Source organism: Haliotis asinina, chromosome 9 (genome assembly GCF_037392515.1).
Source record: "Haliotis asinina isolate JCU_RB_2024 chromosome 9, JCU_Hal_asi_v2, whole genome shotgun sequence".
NCBI classification, from domain to species: domain Eukaryota; kingdom Metazoa; phylum Mollusca; class Gastropoda; order Lepetellida; family Haliotidae; genus Haliotis; species Haliotis asinina.
In genome coordinates, this window is record NC_090288.1 from 38630151 (window position 1) to 38636150 (window position 6000).

A 6000-nucleotide genomic window follows, 5' to 3' on the forward strand; every position below is an offset into this window, starting at 1 on the left:
ACCAACACCAACCACACAAACAATATTTTTCTCTTGTGATACATCTTTCAGTTCCGATCATTGGTGATTCTAAAGCTTGTGGATTAGATTGAATGCGTGATTTGAGTTATGAATATAATTAATATTTCAGTTATAATATGAGAGAGGAAAGCCTGTAGCCTTCCGCGTTTCGTGTATCAATATTGTGAAAGGCAATAGCGCTGTCAAGCCAGGAATCAAAATAAGGGCGAAATTTTGAAAAATTGGTAACCCTATCACAGACTTTCAGCACCTTACTTGTGAAACATACGAGAAAGTTACTGTTCAGGTTATGGTAACAAGAAATAAACGGATTCGGGATTGTTTATTTCGGATTGGGGATTCGAATCCCGAATTTGAATTTTTAGTTCACATTTGGGGTTTTTTCGATACCAGAATTTCAGATTTGGGATTCCCGAATGTGAACCAAAAATTCAGATTAGGTCCGATTTCGTTGATTCACGTTGATTCAAATTACCCCGAGGTATACATTAGTTGGTCCTTGTCTTAATAATAGTGTCTTTAAAGACAACAAAACAATTTCCATACTCACAATAAATGTCTGCTAGTTCACTGTCATTTTCTCACCATACATGAATCACTGTCCAAATTTACTGTGACGAAACAAAGCAATTGCATGTAAATATAAGAACATACATTTAGATAAATAGTACATTTATTATTCTCTTTTCTAAACCAGTTACCAACTTGCTGTTTGGACACGAATTTCTTTATTCCAACAGCAACGCTTTGATGTAGAATCTAACAGCGTTTTACGAGTCCATATTATCAAATCACACATGCATAATGTATTTAATGCAAACAGGAAGACCTGATTCTCCAACAGTAATTCTCCAAGGCACGAACACTACGTGTTCCTGTAAATACCAAACATTAATGACAAGGAATGTCTGTGAGAAGAGAAACCCTACCAGCCTTTGACTTAAAGACGTGCGTGACTCAACACAAAAACTGATTTGAAAAAGAACCAGATCTACTGTTTGTTCATTCAAGGAGGCGTTATATTTTGTATTTCTGTCCATACGGAACAAACACATTTGTTACACTGTAAAATGATATGAACGAATGTAAATGTTTGTCAGCTGATATATATATTGCTTCCATTTCAACCACTCATTTTTTCAAACTCCCAATTCATGAGATTTAAGCTGAATCCATTGTCAGATTGTTGGCGTTCTCTTGTAGAACGATTTCTTGTCCGATAATTGTTGATTTGTTTATTGGTTTGTCCATTGTTACTACCGTTTATTGCAGAATGTTTTACTGTTTGTTTTTGACTGTTTGTTAGCTTGTCTTCTGCTTGGGTTTTGTCAATTCCTGTGATAAATTAAAGAGAACTCCAGTAATTCAGCCATTATCGTTCAAGTTCCAATCGCAAGGAATCGAACTAAGTTTTTTCTCTGTTTCTGTCGTGACACCTCAGATAGCCTGTGCAGCTCCTCGAAATTAAAGGCCATGGTTAACATTGTAAAGAACTTGTTTATCATGACATTAAAAGTGCACGGGACAAATTAAATATTTCCTCAACGAAAAGACCTTCCCACGGATCGCTATGAAGTGTTGGAATGTCGTCCCCGACTGCATTAAACCAGTCAATAATGTGATGAACTGTCCCCGACTCTGACCCATCCTCAACATCATGCAATTCAACACAAAACAAAAAGTCGTATTTGACGACAAGAATTGTCAACGTGGGCCTGAAAAGTAATTAGACCCTGCCGAGAATTCGGGCCGCAGCACAGAGTGATAGACAGCTGCCGATAGAGGACGTATCCTTGCCATGGCCCCAAGCAGTGACCTTTATTGTGCCCGCGAGGCGAGGACTTGCTGCATGTTGGCTAATAATTTCAACCAAGAGTCCTCGAGAAGACGTGACATGTCGAACGAAGGAAAAGCAAAGGGACTAGTGCCTCCGTTGTGAGGGTCTGAACCTGTCGATTTTTATCTTGAGGTTTGGGGCAAGATAGCAAGAAGTCGACAGTTGGAGAATGCTTGCATAAAACAGCGATGACTAATGATAACAAAAAAAACTTGTGGATGTAAAGTGATCAATAATTCATTATCTTAACATGTTTTTTTATATTTTAACACGACGCGGAAACAGAATATGGAGGGCGGAAGCTGTCCAAATGTCCTCAGAAAGTTATCATCGAGATCGGGGTTATGATCGGAGTTTTTTAGCCACAAAAATATGTTTGCTCTCAAAGTATATCTCTGGCGTCATCTTTTGAAGAGGATCGTTTTTCAATCATAGCACTGTTTCGATTTCCAAATCAACTTGTTCAGCCTGCACTGGCAATAAAGGAAATAGGGGTTTTTTCAATTCTCTTCGAATGGTTCATGAATAATCCTTGACATTGCCCCAGTGGCAAAAGTCGATGTTGGGACAAGATTCAGTAACACTTATTTTCCAAATATCTCGTAAGATAAATCACATCAACTGACAATTTGTCATGGAATTATTTTAAAGAGGTAGTCCAGTGTTTGAATCCCTGGTTCTTCATGAGCAGGAACCGTTTTCAAACTCAAAGTATTCATGTACTTCAGAAGCCTGCTCCTGGTGCTCTGTTCTACCCATCAGTCACCTATCCTCTTTCTCACCTTAGAGGGGCGGTGGGTTAGCCTAGCGGTTAAGGCGTCCGCTGTCATACTAAAGCCACGTACTCGCTTCCCCACGTAGATACACTGTGTGAAGCCCATTTCTGATGCTCCCATTGCTGGGATGTTGCTAAAAGCGGCGTAAAACAATACTCAATCTTTTTTAGTCCTGACGTTAGAATACATCGTGGTCTGTTTCTGGAACATTGCAGGATGAGTCTCCATTGAAATCTTTCGCTTACGTACTGCAGTGGGATAAGACTCTGTACCCTATACCACGTTTTTCAAAAGCTGAACACGTTTTTGCCACGTTTCAAACACGATTGACGGCCAGGATTGACAGAACATCTTTTCTTATACATAATTTATGAAAGCCCAAGTATACATCAGGCAAATTGTTGGTGTTATGAAAAAACAGTCTAGCTTTCATTTCTTTATTAAGGGTGGTGGGTGATGGTGAGTGTTACTGGGATATACTTATCACCGCTTTGAACAACATTTTATTTACATATATTGATAAACATAACAATGATTATAAGCGGCAGGACGGTACAGCGATTGGAGTAAAGCAGGTGAAGTTATTCACCAAGTTTGCTCAGAGTCAGTCCTTTGTGGAGAATCTGAGAAGCTATTGCATTGTGGGCACATGCAGTATGTGGAACAGAATAGCAATCCAACCGACTCCGTCGCCTAGACGACTTCGTCTGGTCTCAAATGTTAAACTGATTCCTTCCTTTCTTCCTCCTCAGGACCAGGACAGCTTTCCACTCACAAATGCCTAAATGTGATTCTTAAAGAAAATATACTGAGTCAAAAACAACTTCAGAATGTATTTTTTAAAAATAATGAATATTTTTTCTCTGATGATACATCAATGTGTCCGTTAGCAAACGTTAGCAAAATCCACTCAAACCCATCCATTCGTCGTGCAAATGACGTTGGTGTCAAATGAGGTTTTGCACGTGCAGTCGATCACGTGATCTTCGCATTGAAGTTTTATTCATTTGCACGTGTTTGCATTGGCCTCAAGAATTGAATAAAACACTTTTAAACCACAGTTCTAACGGCACTTTAAATGCCACGATTGTAAAATGTGCAACATGAACGTGCCGTTGGCATGTTGCAAGCGGGAAGATCAGTTATTGACTTCGCAAGAGCAATGGGTTGCAGCTGTCGTATTGTGTATGACTTGCGAGGTCGTTTTCAACAAACTGGCACCACTTCTGATCGCCCAAGGTCGGGTCGTCCACGTGTGACGTTTCTAGCAGAAGACCGTTAAATCGTCCTACGACACCTACATGACAGATTTCTGCCGGCTACACAAACCAGGACGGAGATGTTCAGAGGTCGACTGTCCTCACAGACCATTCGAAATCGTTTGCGGGCTGCCAATCTCCATTCGAATTTTTATTCTTGAGACTTGACATTCTGTATACCCATGTTTTGAACGGCGGTGTAGCCTAATGGAACTGATTGTGACACTGTCAGTGTATCGAGTACATCAAACAGATCTCAGCAATAAAATAATAACTATTTAACCATCTTACCATCTCTTGTTCTTTTATAGTGCCTTGAAGAACAAATGTGAAGTTTCTGTTTTGACTCAGTATATTAACATGAAATGTCGACTGTGTGGAAAACCTCGCCAGTTGATGCTTTTTACTGGCAATAACAGCGTATCTTTAAAAACATTGAGGTTCATCCATGGTACGACCCTGAACATCTCCAGGGCGTCATGGAAAATGATGCTTTTGAACTTCTTTGGAATAGGCCCATATACATCCTCCGAAGAGTTCCTGCTAACAAACCTCATCTTGGCGCAGATCAAGAGAGTGCACGAGTTCTCTACCCTGAGTACAGACCTTCTGACACTCTGGGTAATGCAGAAGGCTGTAGTATTTGGTCTAGATATTCTCCGGAAAGTTCGTTGTGAGCTCGATAAGGCAGCGCTTTCCTGGGAGAAGTCCCATTCGCGGTCTGGGTTGCGTGTACAGGTGCATAACAAAAGCCCGATACATTCCCTAATTTAAGGTAAATGTTCCACATATGATTCCATCTCTCGAGTTCTGCTGCAAACGTATGATCAATTAGTGTTAATATGACACATCTATGTGTATGCAAATATTATGTAGCCATTGGAAATAAATTAAAATATATGGTGTAGGCCCGGTTTCATTGCAGTTATCTGTCCTACCCATTTTAAGCGGATCTTCAATGCAGTTCCAGGAAAAGAGTTAACTAGTTGGCTCAAGAGCCAGTTTGAACTTTTACCATGCTAACAATCAGAACGTTTTACTGTAATGAAACTAGTAACTAGTTTAAGTTATCAAAATTAAAGTTTTATGAATTGGGCTGATGTAATTCGAGAATACTTTCAGTAAAACTTTATGCCTAAACATTAACATTAAAGCATAAATTCACTTTACACCAAATTTTCCGTGGAAATAAGATCCTGTTCTATTCTAAATAATGAGTATCTTGTTTTCAAGACTTCTGTTCATCAGAGAACATGGCTAGATGGCGATATTGGGTTAAACAATTAGCCTCAGAGAGTCTGGAGTGACTTGGGAAATGTACAACAAATGAGTGCTTCAAAATTCAAATGCGCTGCTTCCATTAATGATATGATCAAGTTCTAACAAGAAACTAAAGGCAGGTGGCACTGTAACCGATCGTAGAATATGCGACAGACCCCGATGTACAACTAAGCGTGCAGACAGAATGATGTATCTGTCTGAGAATGAGATAGTATCTGAGAGACAGGCTTGTGACTATGCATTTTAAGGGGTAGACTCCGAGGTTTTTAAGCCGACGCATCCGTCATATGTCTACGTCAAGGCGTTTACATGAATTTGGCCTCAAATGCTCCGTGCCAATCCGAAAACCATGTTTGAACAGACGTCAACGGAAAGAAAGACTTCTCTGGGCCAAAGCACATAAGCATTTTGGTGTGCAGGATTAGAACCGGGTCTCCGACGAAATACGCCTAATGAAAATCTGGCGTAAATGAGAGTTATCGTCCTTACTGCTCTCAACGCACGGGGCCTCATGTCACCTAATGGCCCGGGTATCCTAAAAAAGGTGCCTGGTACCCTGAACAGTTTGGGATGTAAGCAAGTAATCATAAGTGATATCAAGTAACACTGTGAATGTTTCGCTTTCCCTCAAAAGAAATAGTTATTCTAGTAAGATAACGCCCCTCCCCATAAATCGAAACCCACACGACATTTTTGCCGACCCAAGGGGTACCAGTGCTTGACTGGCCCTAAAAGTCTCTTGACGTGAGCCCCATTGAGTCCATCTGGGACACCATTGGTAAAGGCAGTTGCCACACGCCTACACCTAGTTCAGAGCTTTGGGAAT